The 20,961-nt window shown below is 42.1% G+C and overlaps 1 protein-coding gene and 2 long non-coding RNA genes across 7 annotated transcripts in view; 2 read left to right on the top strand and 1 right to left on the bottom strand.

The window, feature by feature from the left end:
• The window catches only part of LOC110971188 (sodium/potassium/calcium exchanger 3-like), a 323,311-nt gene that overhangs the window by 175,726 nt on the left and 126,624 nt on the right, over window positions 1–20,961 (top strand). The gene's annotated exons all lie outside the window — the stretch shown is intronic.
• Window positions 11,401–13,156, bottom strand: LOC127537439 (uncharacterized). Its single transcript, XR_007947064.1, has 3 exons — window positions 13,082–13,156; window positions 12,289–12,392; window positions 11,401–12,129 (listed from the first exon to the last, which is right to left on the bottom strand). It is a non-coding gene; the product is annotated as an uncharacterized LOC127537439 (long non-coding RNA).
• LOC127537430 (uncharacterized) lies at window positions 14,287–20,724 on the top strand. Its single transcript, XR_007947055.1, has 5 exons — window positions 14,287–14,488; window positions 14,595–14,764; window positions 17,980–18,173; window positions 18,272–18,369; window positions 19,772–20,724. It is a non-coding gene; the product is annotated as an uncharacterized LOC127537430 (long non-coding RNA).

Below are 20,961 nucleotides of genomic sequence, written 5' to 3' on the forward strand. Positions count from 1 at the left end.
GTAGTTTCAGCAAAAACACCTGTTTTTGACCAAAAAACAGAGATAACGAGCTTTTTGTACAGAGAGGCACATCAATCACTTTGATGCCAATATTTTTTGGTTTAGTGACATCCCACACAACTGAACAGTTGTTTACTTATATGAAACAACAAAAACAACACGGAAAAAACATTTTGAGGTCAACTTTTTAACCTTTTGTTAGCTAAATCATTTATTTACAAACAAACAACACAAGTCAACATTTTGGTTCAGAACAATACATCTTACAAAATATAAACAATCTATTTTTAGGTGTATGTGTGTGTGTGTCTGTGTGTGCCTGTGTGTGTATGTGTGCTCGCTCTGAACTCATCTGACTCGGCTTCATCAGATGAGCTCAAGAGAGCGGTGGGGGCGAAACCGAAACCGAAAATGAAAACTAGCGTGGCTTTGATCGCCAGCGGCTGTTGGTAACGGCACTTTTTGCTGTCACCCCACCATGGTCACTGCCTTTGTCATTCTTTTGGCCCACTGCAACACTGTCACGTTCCAAAACTCCAGGATTTTCACCGACAAGCTCCGACAGACTATCCTGCAGCCCCCCCAGTCAAAAAACATGATTGACGTCAATAGACGTCATTGGCAGCGAACGTTCGGATTTCAATTGACGTCTATAGATGTCAATGGCAGCGAATGAGTTAAGCATGTATTACATGCAAAAAGCAACAAATATTACTGTCTCAAGCGCCACCGTTTTTTTTAATAGAGAAAACTTTTCTTCAGTAATTATAATAATGATAACAATGATGGCAAAACAAGTCATGACAAAAAGAAGGGTAAGGTGTAGGACTTTTACCTTCCATATTATTGAGGCTGCATGACTGCACGACTGTCCTAATCCAGTGATGCAGCAGCATCCTGTTGTCTCCACCGCACCGCTACTGCTAACTAGTTCCCGTACTGCTGGCCTAGCTCGGGTTCACGTCTGCTTTAAAAAACACGTAATCAACTTCTGTGTGCAACAATACACGACCAACTTTGCCGCTATGAAGGTCCTGGTACGCCTCTGTGCTCTTATAATTTTTCATAGCCGCACCACCCAGGGATAGTACAAAGTAGTTAAAAATGTCGCCATATGAGATCTCCGGCCACTTTCTCCTGTCATCAACCCACACTGACATGGTCGATGGATGAGGGAATGCAAGACCATCCGTTCTCCTAATAAAACTTGCCGTTTGTTCCCATTTTAGAGCCCCTGGTGTCGCTTCTGTTGACATTTTGATGCTGTAACTCTGCGGAGCCAGCTACCCGGAAAGGGCTGACCGGAATTGAGAAGACAAAATGCGGAACAGCGAAGAATTAAAAGTGGGCGGGGCAAAATAAGGTGGATACTTGATCAAAGGACCACAACAAAGAGAAGCTAAAACGCTGGGCTGTATGAGGGTTAGCTGCCCAGCTACTATAGCTCAAGAGTGGGCTAGTTTGAACCCGACGCCCCCTTCACGAGGTTCTAATTGTGGCCTGAGGCTGCAGACAGTCAGAGGAAAAATTTATGGAGAAGCTGAGGGCAGCTCACTCACACTCTGATGTTTTCTCTTTTCCTCCTCTGGTCTTCCATCCATCCATCCATTCTCTATACACCGCTTTATCCTCACTAGGGTCGCAGGGGGTGCTGGAGCCTTTCCCAGCTGACTCGGGTGAAGGCAGGGAACACCCTGGACAGGTTGCCAGTCTGTTGCAGGGCTACATATACAGACAGACAATCATTCTCACATTCACACCTACGGGCAATTTAGAGTTTTCAATTAACCTCAGCATATTTTTGGACTGTGGGAGGAAGCCGAAGTGCCCGGAGAAAACCCACACATGCACAGGGAGAACATGCAAACTCCATGCAGAAAGATCCCAGGCCAGGATTTGAACTGAAGAGCTTCTTGCTGCAAGGCAAAAAAGTGCTAACCACTACCCCACTGTGCAGCCCTCCTCTGGTCTTCCCTTCTCCCTTTTCTTCGCTTTTTCTCTGTTGGACTTGTTTACTGTTTCATTTTACAGTTATTTCTGTGGCTTTTTTCCCCTACATGTTTCCTGCAGACGTTAAGAGCCATTACTTTGTCATGTTTATTTGTATTCATTTAGCGCTGAGTTAGTGATTTGCAGTAAAGTGTTGTAAATAGTCGACCTCACTTCGTGCTTCCCCCTTGTTTTATCTCATTTCTACACTTATTTCTGCATACTGACGAATGTCTGACGTGTTAGGTAATACCACCTACTTAACCACATGCTGCAGTTTGTGTATCTGTGTGTAGCTGGATGATTTCTTATGCACTAAGCTGTTAACGACTAGCAGGTCCAAGGCCACAGGGTCAAACATTTTAAACTTGCATCATATTTCTCCCACTTACCCACCGCTGTTCACATGCACATGGCATACCAACTGTGCGTCTTAACCAGCTCACTTCAGAGAACAAATCCATGTTTGCATAAAACACTGAACCTAAATGAGGGTGTCAGAATAGCCCTAATGTTTATAGTACTTCACAATGCATTAAATTGAATCTGTAGGATTAGGACAGTTACTGGCTATAGTGCTCTATGAGCTCACAGGAAATGTTTACTGTGGTCCTAGTCTTGCATAGCCAGATCTATCTCCATAACACTGTGCTGGAGAATGGTCTGTGTTGGGTGTTGTGATAATAAAGACGACCGGGTTCATCAGCAAGAGTTATTTACTGAACGGCCAGGCAGGAAGAGACACAGCATGTACATAGCGCAAGATAACACTGAGTGCACATGTGCAGACTTACGGGTAAACCAAAGGGTCAAACTAGAAACATTTGTCAATATTCTACATCCCCTTTCATTAGTTAGTGCCCTTAGTAGAAAAATAGGCAAACACTTAATAAACAAAAGTACAGTAGCAAACTCATACTATACTGAATTAGGCAATGTTAGCAATAACCATATTCAAACATTTCTTCTAGTCACTATAATAACCACAACATACTATATTAGCTATTACAGGATGAATGTGCTTAGCTTAGCAGATCTAAACTCTGTACTTAGGGTTGGGTTTACTGACACGACCTGAACGGGTTCTGTAAAGATTGTCATTCACATTAGTAGCTTGCTCAGAAATAGAAACTCGGGCCCTAGGGCGTTCAGAGTCCATGTTCTGTTCTGCATGTCCATGCCCGGTTCGTGTCACACGCCTTTGCGGGTCAGAACTAATGTCCTGAAGACAGTCCTGTGGGTTAGACTGTGTTGGGACAGGTTCAGCGACAGGTAAGAGGTGTTTTCTGTTTCTCCTGTAAGTTTGTCCTTCTGACTGGACCAGGTAAGATCTGGGCTCTTTGCATGTTTCTTTCACAATTCCTGTGTGGTCAAATCCTTTAGGTGTTTGAAGCCTGACTACTTGTCCTTCTGTTAGAGGTTGAAGAGGTCGGCTTGTTTTGTCATAGTAGGTCTTTTGAGTGAGTCTTTTAGAGAGAAGTTGAGCATGCACATCCTCGAGCTTGAGCATTTTGGGTTCAAGCAATTCTTTGGAGACAGGAAGAGTAGTGCATGTCTGTCTTGACATTAGCCTTTGTGCTGGAGATCCGAGTTTCGTGTCACGAGGTATATTCCTTAAGTTGAGAAGGTTGAGAAAGACATCTCTGAAGGGAAAGTATGGATGCATTGCATGAGGAAGACTGTGCAGTTTGTTTGGCCAGCCATGTTTGATTGTGTGACTGAGCATTTGGAGTCGGATCAGTGGCAGTGTGCTCTCTTAGTTCCTGTAGACGAGCAGATGACACATAGCAAATTGACATTACATCAAAATCATCCACTTCATCCGCGAGCTGAGTCTGTGTGCTCCTGGGAGCTCTCGACAAAGTGTCAGCCAGATGCATTTGTTTTCCACTTTTGTACACAAGGGTAATGCTGTACTTTTGAAGCCTTAACATCATGCGCTGTAGTCTGGCAGGTGCAGCATAGATTGGCTTTTTGATAATCGTCACGAGAGGTTGGTGGTCAGTCTCAACAGTGAATGGTTTGCCATAGATGTAGTCGTGAAACTTTGAGCACGCAAACTCAACAGCTAGTAGCTCTTTTTCTATTTGGGCATACCGTGTCTCTGTGTCCGTGAGGGTGCGTGAGGCATAGGCTACAGGTTTGCCTTCCTGCAAGCATGCAACACCAAGTCCATATTGAGAGGCGTCACATGTAAGGGTGACGGGTTTGTTAACATCATAGTGTCAGGATTCGGCCCTCTTGCGGCCTGTTTTGTTCCTTTTGTTTGTTGCTTGTCTGTGTGCATTTTTGTTGTTGCCTTTAGTGTGTTTTTTGGCTTGTCTCTGTCTCCCTCTGGCTGTGTTTTCACCCTGTCCCTTTTCCACTCGCTCGTCCCCTGGCTCTGTCTCATTAGCTCATCACCCTCACCTGTTGCAATCAGCTCCACTCAATTCACCTGGTCCCCTTCCCTGTTACTTAAGCTCTGCCATTTCCCCTCAGCCTTCGCTGGTGCATAGTTGGTCTAAACATGCAGTTTTCTTCACAACCCTCCTCCGCTGGACTTTCAGTTATTGGATTTCGTCATCTTTCATCCCCTCTCCGGATTACCCCCACTGGACTCATTGTTTGTAAGATTCTAGTTTTGTTCTTTAGTTAGTTGTTTGTTCCCCTGATGTAGTCTCTAGTGTTCCTGTAGCCTTTGTCTTGTTTAGCTTAGTCTTCCTTTTAGTCTAGCCGTTGTCCATGCCTAGTTTAGCTTTTGTCTCCTCTGTTAGTCTTCCTGTGGTCTTTGTCTTGGTTAGTCTTCCTGTGCTCCCTCCTGTGCTCCCTCCTGTGCTCCCTCCTGTGCTCCCTCCTGAGTTCCCTCCTGAGTTCCCTCCTGAGTTCCCTCCTGAGTTCCCTCCTGTGCTCCCTCCTGTGCTCCCTCCTGAGTTCCCTCCTGAGTTCCCTCCTGAGTTCCCTCCTGAGTTCCCTCCTGAGTTCCCTCCTGAGCTCTTCTGTTCTCCTTTTAGTTTTGTCCACCTAGACTAGTTTTCTGTTGTTAATGGTTTTTGTGTTAATAAATCCTTTAATTATATCTAGAGTTTTTGTCTTTGTCTGCACCTGGGTTCTCCACTCCCACCATTCCTAACACATAGTATGACAGAAATGGGGGGTTTGACATGTGCTCCTTTAAAGTGTCAAAAGCACGTTGCTGCTGTTCATGCCATGACCACTCAGTGTCCTTGTGTGTGAGTTGTCGGAGTGGAGCAGAGATTTCACTGAAGTTGGGGATAAATTTCCCGAGGTAGTTTACCATTCCAATAAATCTTTGCAGGGTTGAAACGTCAGTTGGCACAGGCATGTCGCTGATTGCTTTGGTTTTAGAGGGGTCTGCTTTTAAACCGTGAGCAGTAAAAACATGACCGACGTAACTGACCTGGTGAAGCCTAAATTTGCATTTGAGGGGGTTGAGTCTCAACTTAACTTCTTTGGCTCTATTTAGCACCTTTCTCAGATTTGTGTCGTGTTCCTCAATGTCCTTGCCTCCGATGAGTATGTCATCCACAGTGACTGCACAGGGGTAACCAGCGAAGATCTGCTCCATGGAGCGCTGGAACACTTCGCTAGCAGAGCTGATTCCGAACGGCATCCGCAGGAACCTGTAATGACCAAAACAGGTGCTGAAAGTGGTTAACATTGAAGATTTGTGGTCTAGTGAAATCTGCCAGAATGAGTTCTTTGCATCCAGGACTGAGAAAACTGTAGCATTAGACATTTGCGATGCCACCTCATCCACTGTGCGCATTGGGTGATGTGGTCTTTTCAGAGCTGTATTTAAGTCCTTGGGATTGATGCAGATCCTGATTTCCTTTTTATTTGTGGCGACCATGGATGGCGACCCAGTCAGTGGGCTCTGAGACTGGTGTGATGACACCTAACTCTTGCATCCTGTCCAGTTCAGCCTTGACTTGGTCTTTCATTGCAACCGGAATGCGGTGTGCAGGACGAACCACAGGTCTCACTTCCGGGTCAAGTGTCATTGAATATGTGACTGGCAGTTTTCCCAGCTCGTCAGTGAAAAGCTCACTATATTCACTTTTGATTTGCTGAGTGAAGTCTTGAACTGTGGTGATGTTCACCCGATGGACTTCTTTACTGAGAGATACAAGTCCCATCTGTAGTGATGCACTGAGTCCAAGCAGTGGCAAAACATTGTCCTTGATAATGAAAAATGGTAGTGTGTACTGTTTGGCCCCTAGGTGGCAGCACAAGTCAACAAATCCTAGAGTCTTTATCTTACTACCACCATAAGCAACAAGGTTAGTAGGTTTAGTGCAAGGCTCTATTTGTTCAACTGTTTTCACTTTCTCAAACATTTCTTCTGAGAGGACATTGCATCTAGCGCCAGTGTCCACTTTCATCTCAACTGCATTGTCATTAATCTGTACAGTAGTGAAAGCCTCTTCTTTTTCCTGTGACTGAGCACAAACTGTATCCACTGTCTCGTCCAGGGTTATGCCATTTACATAGTAGGTTTCACTGTCACTGTCTTCTGTGTTGTCCATTTTCACCTGGTGAACTGACTTTCTTTGTCTTTGCCTGTCAAATTGAGGTTTGGATTTGCAGCACCTTTTGAAGTGGTTCATTTTCTTACATGAATTACATTGTTGGCCAAAAGCTGGGCATTTGTTTCTCTTTGCCACGTGACTACCACCACAATTATTACAGTCGGTAATGAGCTGTGATGAGGTTTGTTTAATGTTAAACTTGGCCATGTTGTAGTCTCGTCTTTTCACATGTTTAGTCTGAACAGCATCCACATTTGTAACAGAGCTATGTGGGGACATGAGCGTTTTGTTGTGCTCTTCTGTCATTTCATGAATCTGGCAAACTGAAATGGCCTTAGCTAAAGTCAGATCACTGTCACGTAATAGAACTTTTCTGAGGTGGTCGTTATTTATGCCACAGACCAGCCTGTCTCTAATAAGTTCTTCACACAGCTCGCCAAAGTTGCAGCTCTTAGCTTTGATTCTCAGATCGCTCACATAGGATTCAATGGTCTCGCCAACCTTTTGGTTACGTGTGTTGAATTTGTGTCTCTCCATCGTTATGTTTGTTTGAGGGTTGCACATCTCCCTAAACTTTCTCTTGAGTCACTCCGGGTCCCCCTTGGACTCCGCCGGTGTGCGAACACGTCCATTTTCGCCGGGTTCACGCATCTCCGCTGCGTAAACAAAAGATCTCATGTGCTCGATTGCTTCGGGACCGGCCAGGTTCAGGAGAATGTAGGCTCAAGTCCGCGCTGGCTTATTCGAGTGCGCTGCGGCGATAAAAATGTCGTATTCCTGCTCAAATATGCGCCAGTTTTCCGCGATGTTGCCATCAAACACTAGCGGGTCGGGTCGTCTGAAGCCGTCCGCCATCTTACAAAAATCAGCGAGGGAGCACAATGGTCCTGCTCGTAAAAAAAAAAAAACGTACTCAACACGCTGTCGATTGTGAAAAATAAGTCCGAGACTTCTGACACCATGTTGGGTGTTGTGATAATAAAGACGACCGGGTTCATCAGCAAGGGTTATTCACTGAACGGCCAGGCAGGAAGAGACACAGCATGTACATAGCGCAAGATAACACCGAGTGCGCATGTGCAGACCTACGGGTAAACCAAAGGGTCAAACTAGAAACATTTGTAAAAATTCTACAGTCTGACTGCACCTTATACTGCTATACTGGGTGGAAAATCGCTCTGGTTTGTTTGTATTTCTTGACACCTATCACAGTAATTTTGGGCAGTGCCCAAACCCTGCAAGGTCAGGTCATGGATACTGTCATTAAAATGGCTGATTCACCAAAAGCATCAAGCAGTCCTACCTTATTGCATAGTCCAAATCTTTGGTGAAACTTGAAATTTTAAGTGTGTAAGTTGTTTTCCGTTGTGGAACACTCAGATAGCAGAAAGGGAAGGGAAAGTGGCAGAAATGCAGACTTGTATTTGAAGTCTAAATCCAGTGACTGAAACTACTAGAGCTTGCGGTTAAACATTGCTTTTGTCTGCCGTTTTTCCATTTGACATTATTTGTGTGATCAGTAAAATCTTGTGTGCTCAATATAGTGTTTAACAAACTAATTTAGCTAAAACAATATAGGAGAGCTTGTCTACTTTGATGCAATGCTCTTTCCCCCAATGCCATTGATGGAAATAAGCCAAAACCTGAATTATCTGACAAAATAGGCCTGGGCACTACAGCTGAATAATCTTGTAACAGTAAAATGTTTCACTTTTGTTGATATCAACAATCATTGGTTATTTTTGAAATTACCTATTTTAAGACCTGCAGAAAAAAAGCTTTTAGATTTTATCCACTGTATTTTGAACACAGGTACGCAATGAAAAACAGAAAGATACATTTACACATATAAATTAAAATAAACAAGAATAAATATTGTCACCTTGATGCACTTTAAACAAAGAAAGCATGTAAAATCTGAATATGCATGATGAAGCTGCTGCACCATGCCGAGGTTAAGGTTCTGAGTGGCTGACCTGAGCTCTGCACCAGCCTTGTGTTGTGGCTCAGTCTGCTTGCTAAAGGCCAGTGATCAAGCAGCTTTGTCAAACATGTAGTCAGAAAATCACTTCTGGAGGAAATGTTGGAGTCTTCAGAAACATTTTCAAGAAAGAGTCTTCAAACAGTCTTCGGAGTCTTAAGCCAATAATGTTTATTCAATGCAGGGCTATAAGGACGAACATGAGCAAAATTTGAGATTTTAACTGACTGCACAAAGCGTTACATATTATATACCTATGCAAATTTCTAAACATTCCTCCTTTTTCTGAAAAATCACAGCCCGTCCTTCTTAAAAACCAATCAGAATGTCCAAGGTGTGTGATATAATTGTTTCAAGAGTTTAACCACCTCCCTTTATTAAAAATCATCCAATACTCTCCTTCCACAACTATCATTGGGTTTTCCCGAGTTTCATATTTCTGCTTTGGTCAGCATGCTCTTAGTTTCAACTCACGCACGCACGCAGAGAGAGAGAGAGAGAGAGAGAGAGAGAGAGAGAGAGAGAGAGAGAGAGAGAGAGAGAGAGAGAGAGAGAGAGAGAGAGAGAGAGAGAGAGAGAGAGAGAGAGAGAGAGAGAGAGAGAGAGAGAGAGAGAGAGAGAGAGAGAGAGAGAGAGAGAGAGAGAGAGAGAGAGAGAGAGAGAGAGAGAGAGAGAGAGAGAGAGAGAGAGAGAGAGAGAGAGAGATTGTACTTCCGGCATGTCATCTTATATGGGTTTCCATTCAGTTGCAATTTACACAGGATTGTTCAGTGTATATGTCCTGTTTCCCATTTTATCACTGTTTGTACTAGAATCTGATTCAAACATCCTGTTTTTCTGGTTTTAACATTTGTTCAATCTCAAAATGGCATAACACTTTGTATCACCCTGACGTCAACTCTGTAAGCCCTCAGAGCAGCTTGCTGGAAGTGTATTACTTAGGTGTAGGTGGTAGAAACAGGATTGTAGGTTTGTAGGTTTTTAGACCACAAACCTCATCCCCTAAGGGCAGGGGCGGATCTAGCGGGGTGGCATAGGGTGACAAATGCTACCCCTAGAAGATGCCTTGCCACCCCGGCTGCCACCCCAGTCCTGAACGATCTAATTAAAAAATATGTATATCAAAGTTTGTGGCCGGCTGTAAAGAGCGAAAGTCCAGAAAGGATGAATAACGAGCAAAACTCTGATGTCCAAGTGCGTTTGAATGCACCATGTAGACGTAACGTACCTTACAGTGCTGCCACAGATACGGGGCAGCAGAGCTGGTGGTTGCTGGCAAGATGGCGAGGGGGACAGTCGTGTGGTAATTTTTCTCCGGTGAAACCCTGAATTAAATAAAACAGGACCAAACTGCCAATTCAAAAACAGACTCCGTGACGACTAAAAAGACTGCCACGAACTGTGTTGTGCCTCAAAGCAGACGAATCCTGCAGTATTTATAAACTTTAATGACTCATGAATGCCAATGCTAAACAATGTATTTATCTTTTCCAGTTGCTTCTAAGGTCAAGGAAACACACTTCAAAATTATGAACAACATCTATCCTTCTAAAGAGTTACTTAGAATTCGTTTTAATATACAAGAAAACAGTTGTACATTTTGTAATGTCTCTGTGGTACAGTACAAAAGTTTTGGGAAGATTTACAGAAATGGATAAAAGAAATATTTCCTTCATCACCATCCTGCTTTTCAAGAGATGATATAACATTTGGTATTCTGTTAAATAACAAAAAAGAAGAACTCTGTATTAATGTGATTTTATGTATAGCTAAATTCTGTATTCACAAAAGTAAATGTCAGAAATGCTCACCCAGCTTTTCCTAATTCAAAAATTTAACTTAAATTGTATTTAAAATCATTGAAATGTATGAAAGGTCCTAAAGCCATGAAACTATTTTCTTATATAGGTGATATCCCACTGGACTCAAGTCAACAACAAAATGACTCCCTTTGAACTACAAACTGTATTTATTGTTCCGGACTCATACCCGTGCACAAGTTGTTGCACTATTGTTTGTTTGTTTTTTTGTCTAATTATTGTTTACCTACTTTATTTTATTACCTCTTGACTTTGTTCCCATTTTAAGAGCTTTTCATATTTTTCTTTCCAAAGCCATGTTTGTTAAATTGTACAATGTTATTGTGTATTGTTAGTACAAAAAAAAAAAAAAAAAGATACGGGATGGCACGACTCCCCTGAAGAGCAGTGTTGCAAAGTCCAGAGGTGTAGCTTGCCATTAGGCAAGGCAGGCAATTGCTTGGGGCCCCCTAGCCAGGAAGGGCCTCAATAGGTCATTTCCACCAAGGGAACCGGATGCGAACGGCCGGTGCGGGTCTCCTTCAAGTCTCACGCCGCCAAAATCCCCGTTTGCTTTTCCACCGGCTATGAGCCGAGTTGCGACAGCATCATTGTTATCACCGCAAGACGTCAGTACGTCACTGCATGCGTAGCCGTTCTGCGATGGTGGCGCACCATAAACATGGAGGTGCTGTTCCTGAGTTTTACAGCCTACAATGCGATCCAGACACAAATAATCTGGCTGTTAGTAGCTACTTATCTTTGTCGTAGTCACAGGTAATGGCGATTACGTTTGAGAAGACAGGTAACTGTCAGAGATGTTTTGATTCTTAACAGTGAACGTGTTAGCGTTAGCTTAGCTACTTAGCCTCAAATATGTTTGCATCCATTACATAGCGGTTAAACAAACGCAATAAATTGATGATAGTGTCTATATTTACTTTTATAGATGTTCTTAATTAAGAGACAGAGGTCACCTGTTGTCTGGGAACATCCGTGATCACGCTACTGGTGGGACACAACTGAACTGGATTTCAGCTGAAGGCTGCTGTTCTGTGCAAACTGTCATGAGACACTTTTATTGTGATATACCCTTCACTGCTGTTAGTTTTTGTTTCAATAAATTCTTTGAGATGAGGAAATCACTATTGCATGTTTCTACTTAAATGCCCTACTTTCATGATTTAATATCACCATAGCATTAATTTTTACAATTGCCATAAATTTCACCTAAAGTTGAGTAACTTTTTGTGAGTAGTGTATGTAGACATGTAATGTAAGCACACTTAAATAATACATCTGCTGCAGTAGTGCAGTTTATCTAGCTTGGTGTGACATGTGTTGTAAGAAACAATATACGTTGCTGATATGTTTCAGATAGAAATCTGCTTGAAAACCACAACTGATTATCTGTCAAAATGTGTGTACGTAGAAGTGTGCACTTAACACTGAATAAAATCTCTGTAGATTATAGACAAAACACGCATCTTAAATCACAAATATATTTTTATTCACCCAAAGTGCAAGAGTAAAATACCAGTGTACTTAAATAGCTAAGAAGGAAAAGAATTTACAAAAAAATGATTATTTTTTCTATAAAAGGCAGGAATAGTGGACAATGCAGTTTATTTCTGTGACAGTCGCTCCAGCACTGACACCATGCGTCCCATCAGTCCAGCCAAGGTGTTTGAATTTTCATCCGTCCTCTGGATGTTCTGGAGCAGGGCAGTGGTCGGATCTCGGTGTCTTCAGATCTGTTCCAAGAACCGTTCCTCTGACGTCTCTAGATACTGCAGCAGATCCACAGCAGCTTCCTGCTTCCTTTATCCTGCATAAAGCACCCCAACAGTATTAGTTGTCAGTAATTATTTTCTATATTCATGAACACAGTTAACTTAAAATAAATGTGGAACTTTGTGATTTTAGGATGGGCCAAAAGATAACATATTGATCATGTTGATGTCTGCATAGTCTAAAAAGATCTTACTAGATTTAGTCTGTTGAGAGGAGGACGGCGTGGAGGAGCTGCAGGACGGAACTGGTAAGCTGCAGAGTAGTGATCCTGGTAACCTCATCATCCAAGGCCGACAACTAAATAAAATGAACAAGAAATGTTGTTGATAGCATCTGTAATTTAAAACCATTTTCTCAATTAATTATTAATTTGTCCGTACGATGTTAGAAAATGTTACAAAAAATGCCTGTAATAATTTCCAGCAGTGCTAAATGCCTCGCTATATTTGAGCAACAACTAAAAACCATCAAAGAAATCTGTGTATAAGAAATGCATGCATTGAATTTCCACATCTGCAAAGCTGGAAAATCACAGAACAATCAGCATTTTTACCTTGAAATTATAAAAATAGCTGCACATTACCAGTATTCCTCACTTCATTGTATTAATTTGATCTTTTGAATAAGTTTTAGACTCGTATTAATAATGTTAAACAGTTTATTGGTTCTTCAAGGGACATTTCTATGATTATCATATAGTTCAGCAATATGATTAATGGGTCATTGTGTAACAACATGGGAGGTTCTGAATACAGGTCTGGTAATGAAATATTGCTGCTGCTTTTCTCAAGTTTTATAAGACGTTTTTCGTAGCTTGTTAGCTTAGCAGCGGCTAACTGGTTAGCAAACAATAGTCGACCTCTGATCACTGATCCTGTGTCCGGACCACGTTAGTTGGTGTAACGTTCATAATATTGACGTGGGAGTGTTGTAGCCAGCATATTCATAGTCAGCTAAAAGCAGGGTGTTTGAGAAATAAAACTTACCAGGATCAGGATCGGTGGTACAGCGGCCTGCATCAACTCCGGCTCAGCTGTGGCCGGTTGGACCCGGTTGGAATCCACGGAATGCAGCCGGTCAAAATGGGGGCTCTTTTTGGCCAAAAACTGCTGCATCCCGGCTGCCTTTTCTGGTCCTTGTAGTCATTTCTGAGCTTTTTAGTTGCTGAGGAGTTAGTCAGGCTCCGTTCGTACAGCTGTAGCCATCTCCCACTGGATTGTTTCGAACACTGGTGTGGTCCAAAAGGCTCCCTCTAACTTCCACTGAATTTCATATGAAGACCACAGTAACAGGAAGCTTTGGGTCTCCTCCTCAGACCGTTGCTGCTTGGATTTTGCTTCTATATTTACCGGTTTTTAAAACACAAACACTGAACATTACTGCTGCTCGCTCGGCTGTTTAAAAATGGTGCTTCTGTGTTTCCGCTGTTGACGGTCGGTCACTGTAACACCGCCCCCAGCCCCTGACGTACTGGGCTCTCACCTCAGTCCACCTCCGGCCCAGCAACGACTTGGCGCCAGTGCGAGTCCCAGTTTTTGGAGCCCGGAGGCGGCCCACCGCCTGTCGAAAAACAAAAACCCGGGGCCGAATTGGGCGCCGACTCCAATCTCGAACCGGAACTGCCTCGGTTGAAAAGGGGGTTCAGAGGCAGAGCGGAGGTGCCGGCCGGCGGCTGCGTGTCTGCAATGTGCGCTGTCTTCAGTAAATAAACATGGAGGCCTAACTACGGAGAGGAGTCATCTGACAGATAATGAAGAGAAGTTATCCTTCTGGAAGTGAAAAAAGAAAGAAAAAAAAAAAAAGAGGAGGAAGCGAAAAGAAAACAAGAAAGCGGTGAGTGTAATATGACTATCAAATCTGATCTCAAAACCGAGTGCCTGCCTCGACTCGAAACTAACTTCTTGGCCAACTTACTTAGCCTACGAAAAACACTGTGGCAAGCAAGCATTTGTTTTTTAACAGTACTTTTTCTTAATGGAATAACATGAGTGACTGTTGATTACCAAAATTCAAGCTAATAAGGTATGCTATATATGACTACCTAGTTTTACTTAATTGCAAAATAAGCTTTCAGTGTTTGTTGGGTTCTGTAAAGAGTAGTGTGCATAGTTTGTAGACAATTTGAAAGTTTATAATACCTTGAGGTTTGCATTAATACTGGCAATTTTTAACAATTATGATAACTAGAATGGCCCACCAATAATAATAATAATAATAACAAAAACAATAATAATAATAATTATTATTATTATATTTTTATTAGTTATTAATAAAAGATGTAGTAATAATGATTTCAATCAATATAACCAACCAAACCTTTACCCCTCTCAGGATCACGAAGGAGATTTCTTGCTTCAAAAGGTGTTACAACACCTTCTTCAGATACGGATCATGTAAGTTGTAAGTACATCATTTTCACTAATCTGTTTTACCTGATTACGATTTCTGTTGATTGCTAACTATTTGTCTATACCATTTTCTGTGTACTTTTGTCTCAAGCTCAGCCTGCATCGATGCACAGTACCTGTACTGCTGCCCCCAGTACTTCTGGTACCACTGAACAAATCACTGCTACCTCCTCCAGGACAACAGAACCAAGTGCTGCTACCTCCTCCAGGACAACTGAACCAAGTGCTGCTATAGGGTTGCAAAGGGGCAGAAAATTTCCGGTAAATTTCCAGAAACTTTCCATGGGAAGTTAAGCTGGGGAATTTTGGAAATATTCCAAATTAGAAACTTTCCATGGGAATTATGGGAATTTATGGGAATTATTGGGAATTTATGGGAATTAACTGGAAATTGGGGGTAATTTAAACAAACTGTATCATATCCAAACATAAATGTAAATATTTTTTGTCATAAGCAGACATCCATGCAAAATAATACAAAAACATGACATTTCAACAGATTTATTTCAGTAGAACTTTAGTTTTTATTCTTGTATGAACAATTATTTTAATGAACAACCAAAATATGAATGTTGAGTAAATACTCATCCCCTCCCCCACCCAATCAAAAAGTAAAATGACCCCCCCCCCCCCCCCCCCCCATAAAAAGTCCCATTCAAAATGTTAAATGAAAGGAGCCCCACTCCCTCCAAAAAAGTCCCATTCAACATGTAAAACAAAAGCCTCTTCCGTCAAGCTTCGCAAGCCTAGTTTCTGCATGTTCTGCATTTTTGCCAAAACCTTTCAGGCAATGGCCTCTTCCTAGGCCTCATCAACGTCCTCCATGTTCACCTCCTCAACATCCGACTCCAATGACTCCTCTTCAGTGTCACTGTCCAGCCTTGTTGAGGATGGCTCTGTGTCAGGTTCAAAGAGCCTTAGGTTTGCCCGAATGGCCACCAGTTTTTCCACTCTCACGTTTGTGAGCCTGTTGTGAACCTTTGTGTGTGTGTTCCCAAACAGTGACCAGTTGCGCTCAGAGGTGGCTGATGATGGTGGGATTTGGAGGATGATGGAGGCTATAGGTGCAAGGGCCTCAGATCCACAAAGTCCCTTCCACCAGGTGGATGCAGATATGTGCTGGCATGACTGCCAGATTCCATCCCCTTCCCAAAGGCCAGTCTTGTTTCGGTACTTCGCCAAACTGCCCAGAACCTTGCCTTTATCAAGGCCCAGGTGGTCTGACATGGCTGTAATGACAGCATAAGCACCCTTAATCTCTTCTCCAGGGAGAATGCCCCTGTCATATTTTGGGTCCAGCATGTATGCTGCTGCATGCACTGGCTTCATGCAGAACTCCCGGCGATTCTCCATTGACTTGACCACAGCAGTTTCCTCTGTTTTGAGTAGTAGGGAAGTGGGCAGGACCGTCTGGATTTCTTCTTTGAGATCAGCAAAGAGACAGTGGACATCTGATAAGATGGCATCATCACCCTCTATCTTGGCAATTGCTGCTGCAATTGGTTTGAGGATTCTCAGGCTGCTAGTCACTCTTTCCCAGAACACATCATCTAACAGGATTCTCTTGATGTCACCCTCAATGCCTGCAGTCTGGGATATGGCCATCTCCTGCAGAGACTCCTTTCCCTCCAGAAGACTGTCATACATGATGACAAAACCACCCCATCGTGTGATGCTGGGGAGCTTCAGTGTGGTACTCTTGTTTTTTTCTTTTTTCTTTGAGAGATAGGTTGCTGAAGCTACTTGTTTGCCCTTCACATACTTCACAACTTGTTTAGCTCTCTTGTGTAGTGTGTCCATTGTCTTCAGTGCAATGATGTCTTTCAGGAGAAGATTAAGAGTATGGGCAGCACAGCCAATGGTTGTTATATGAGGGTAGGTCTCCTCCACGTGTGCCCAGCAACCTTCATGTTTGGTGCATTGTCAGTGACAAGTGCGAAAACCTTCTCTGGTCCAATGTCATTGATGACCGCTTTCAGCTCATCAGCAATGTAGGGGCCTGTGTGTCTGTTGTCCTTTGTGTCTGTGCTCTTGTAGAATACAGGTTGAGGGGTGGTGACAATGTAGTTGATAATTCCTTGTCCCCAAACATTTGACCACTCATCAGAGATGACTGAAATACAGTCTGCTTTGACAATGGTTTGCTTGACCTTTGTTTGCACTCTGTTGAACTTATCATCCAGCAAATGAGTAGATAGGGCATGTCTGGTTGGGGGGGTGTATGCTGGCCGGAGAACATTCAAAAATCTCTTCCAGTACACACTGGATGGCAGCATCAGGGGTGAGCCAGTTGTGTAGACTGCATGAACAAAACATTCATCTGCATTTCTCTGGCTACGTTCATCAATTGAATCAAAGAATCCTCTGATGCCAGAGGGGCCAGGAGCTGATGAGAGGCTATCTGACTCTGATACAGCAGATTCATTTCCCCCTGGAGTGGAACTCTTGTCTGCTGATTGTTTTGAGCCTTGAGGAACTTTTTGGCACTTTGCAATATGTTGCTGCATTTTTGTAGCATTCTTCACGTATGTCTTTCCACAATATTTACACATATACAAAGACTTTCCTTCAACATTAGCTTGTGTGAAATGCTTCCATACATCAGATGGCAAACGTGGCATTACAACAAAAAAGCTTGTAAAAACACGAAAACAATGGCATGAACAGAAATATAGTTGGCTAAACAACTGGAATGGTCTTCAAAATATTTGACAATTGATGTATAAATTCTTGTATGGTTACAGAAAACCGTCTTGCAGGAGTCAGAAGAAACAGCATCAAATTTGAGGTAGCTACCACCATAATTAGCTCGCCTCTTAAATGGGCAATGAAATGAAAAATGCCTTTCATTTACAGTAGCACCTAACTTACCAGCTTGTTAGCTACTGTATTAATACATTTTTATTTAATATTTGCAAGTTAACAGGGCTTGGGTAAATATATTTACCCCATGATATTATCAAAACTTACTTCACTTTATATAGTCCGCAGGCTCAAATGTGTGGCTTCAATAGTCTTGTGCTTTGAGCTCAAAAGTGTGGCCTCCAGGCTTCAAGAATCACCTGTGCATGTGATGGAGGAATGCACAGTGCATGTAGGGGGCATGGCCTCAATAGCCCTGCAGTAAGCAGTGTGCTGTGTGCATGTGATGGAGGAATGCACAGTGCATGTAGGGGATGTGGCCTCAATAGCCCTGCAGTAAGCAGTGTGCTGTGTGCATGTGATTGAGGAGTGTACTTGCATTAAATCTGGTTGTTTTAGCCAAGACTATGCTACAATATATTCCCCCAACTATATTTAAGTTCCCTGTTAAGGGCCAACCTTCAATTTTGTAAATTTCTTATTTATTCCCGTTTATTCCCATATATTCCCGTTAATTCCCATCAATTCCCATATATTCCCATTACTTCCCATGGAAAGTTTCCAACTTTGAAAATTCCCGGAATTTTGCAACCCTATGCTGCTACCTCCTCCAGTGTTACCTCCTCCAGGACAACTGAACCAAGTGCTGCTACCTCCTCCAGTGTTACCTCCTCCACGACAACAGAACCAGAGAGGAGTGAATACTTCAGTGAGCTCTCAGCTTCAACCATTTGTGCAATAAGCAACGTTCCCTCAACTGATGTTATTGATCAGGAGGAGAGAACAGCACCCCAAGGGCACGCTGCAGGTGTGTAATGTCTTTGGTAATTAATTTGTTGTTATTTTTACTACTGCCACTTGGGCTTTTTTGTAACAATTATGTGTGGTATTTTCTATTTCCTTTAGCTCGGGCAAAAAAGCTAACATCAGATGATCCAGCTCAATGGCCTGGTGTTCTCAGCAATGAGGAAAAGTGTTTACTTGTTAAAAGAGGACCTGTTCAGGTGAAAGATTTTGTTTTTCCTCAAAACACTTGAGAAACCACCACGTCGATTTACTAAGGAGAGCTATTACATGGTCATGAAAAATGGGGAAAAGATAAATCGGACTTGGCTAATATATTCAACTAGTGCAGACTCTGTATTTTGTTACGCTTGCAAAATATTTGGCAATAGGGACACTGCACTAACAGTAGGTGGGTTTAAAAATTGGAAAAACCTTGCTGGGCATCTCAAAGATCATGAATACTCAAAAGCACACATTTCTAATATGAAAAAGTGGCATGAGCTCCAAATGCGGCTCAAAACAAAAACAGCTCTAGATCAAATTAATCAAGATTTGCTGTATCTTGAGGAACAGCACTGGAAAGCAGTAATTCACAGAGTGATTGCTATAATATACCACTTGGCAGAACGAAACCAAGCACTTCGAGGAACAACTGTCTTATTTGACCCCCAAAATGGAAAATTTTTGTCAAAAATAGAAATGATGGCAAAATTTGATCCAGTCATGAATGAGCATTTGAGGAGAATTCTGCAAAAAGAGACAAAGGTACACTATCTTAGTCCACACATTCAAAATGAAATCATCGAAATGATTGGAGGCAAAATACAAGAGGAAATCGTTAGAAGGGTACAAAAAGCCAAATACTTTTCTATAATCATGGACTGCACCCCAGATACAAGCCACAAAGAACAACTTTCCATTGTGTTGAGAATTGTAAACTGTGAGCCATTGGAGGGTGTTTCAATCAGTGAACATTTTATAGGTTTTGTGGATGTAAAGGACACAACTGGAAGGGGTTTATGCGAGACGCTGCTGGAAAAGCTATCTGACCTAAACCTGAACCTTGCGTACATGTGATCATATCAGCATGTCAAAGCCAGATGATTATTAAGTTACCTGTCCATCACTTTAGAGAGGTTATCAAAGAACTCCCCCACATTGTGTTTATTAAAGGCAGTAGCTCTTCCAAGAGAGGTTGCTTCAGGAACGCGGCATGCCAAATGGTAGCGTGCTTTAAAGGCGTTGAACCAATCAGGTCCTAGAAAAGGTTAAAAGTTTATCAGCATTTTGCAGTTTACATTCAGATTTAGGCTAAGTTGAAGCTATCTGCTCCAAATAACTATCCAATAGCCTATACTTGATCTAACCTGCTTTTTTGTCTCTGGTCCAGCTGGCAGGCATGTCAATTTTATTTCTTTGTGCGAACTCAAAAGCCAGTTCACGGCATTTCATGACACCTATGCCATGAAACATTGCTGCTAGTGTCTTAATATGGTCAGCTAGCTCTTTCTCCATGTTCTCATTAAAGACTTTTTGGCAGCTGCTGTTCTTTCATAGCCTGGCTTTGTTACTTCTCCTAGTTTTTTCTTATCCATATATCTTTTTATGGTCATTCTGCAGATCTTCATCTCCTTTCCAACCTGACGGATGGTCTTCCCCTGTTGAACCTCTTTCACTGCTCTTTCTAACTCCTCAAGAGGAGTTGAAATCCTGTCTGTCTTCCGTTTGTATTTGCGTGGCATGATAGATTTTGGTCTAAAATTAAGAATGTCACATAGTGTTAGTGATCAAATGTAAGAATACAATGTACAATAACAGTAAAATATAATAAAGTAATATATATTAAATAATCGTAAGTTGGGGTAAGTTGTGCCAGTGGCACAACTTAAGCCAGGCCCTTTGGCACAAATCACCCCAAGCCCACCATTTTGAAAAAAATGCATCCCCCAGCTGTTTTGAGCTAGCATCATGCTAACTGTATAGACTCATGGTGTAGCTTACTAAAGCACTAAAACATGTGTGAACTGTTTTCAAAGTTGTCAATAATTGTTCAAACACAGCGATCAAAAAACCCGATCATAGAAATTTTACTTTGGAGGGCATAAAATTGTTTTTTGAATTTAAATGTGCTTACCTCTCAAGCCATGTGTCTCCCTTCTTTGCAGGATGAGTGAAATGGATGCCTCTTCAGAAATAGGTGGTCACATGGCCAACTTCTTCTAGGGTTTTCTAGATAACAGGGGTGGAACTACTTGCCCCTTGGCACAAATTACCCCACTCTCCCCTATAAGAAAAGAACTGATGTCTTGGCGTTTCCTGCTGTGCACAAACATATGGTATGACATCCTTTACCAAATTAACAGAGTTAGCAAGCTTTTACAGAGTCTCACTTCTTCTCTTGAAGTTCTTCGAAAAGAGACATGTGCAGTCCAACAGTACTTGCAGCACTTTAGAAAAAAATTATGGAAGCGAATGTGACTCAAAACTCAAATTCAAAAGCATTAGCAGAAATGCTTTTGCATTTCAAAGTCATGGCTGCACTATTTGACTCAAAACTAAAATTAAAAAGCAATATTCCAAAATGCAATTTAATTTTCTTCTTCAACACTGCTCATTCTGTGACTAAATGAAAAGCAAAAGCAAATCACATTTGACATTTAATTTTCAAAAAGTTCACCAGCAAAAAGGTAACAAAATTCAATTTGAAATGTCAAATTCGAAAATGCAAAAGCATTAGCAGAAATGCTTTTGCATTTCAAAGTCATTGCTGCACTATTTGACTGAAAAATGAAATGAAAAAGCAATATTCC

Source organism: Acanthochromis polyacanthus, chromosome 15 (genome assembly GCF_021347895.1).
Source record: "Acanthochromis polyacanthus isolate Apoly-LR-REF ecotype Palm Island chromosome 15, KAUST_Apoly_ChrSc, whole genome shotgun sequence".
Lineage (NCBI taxonomy): Eukaryota > Metazoa > Chordata > Actinopteri > Pomacentridae > Acanthochromis > Acanthochromis polyacanthus.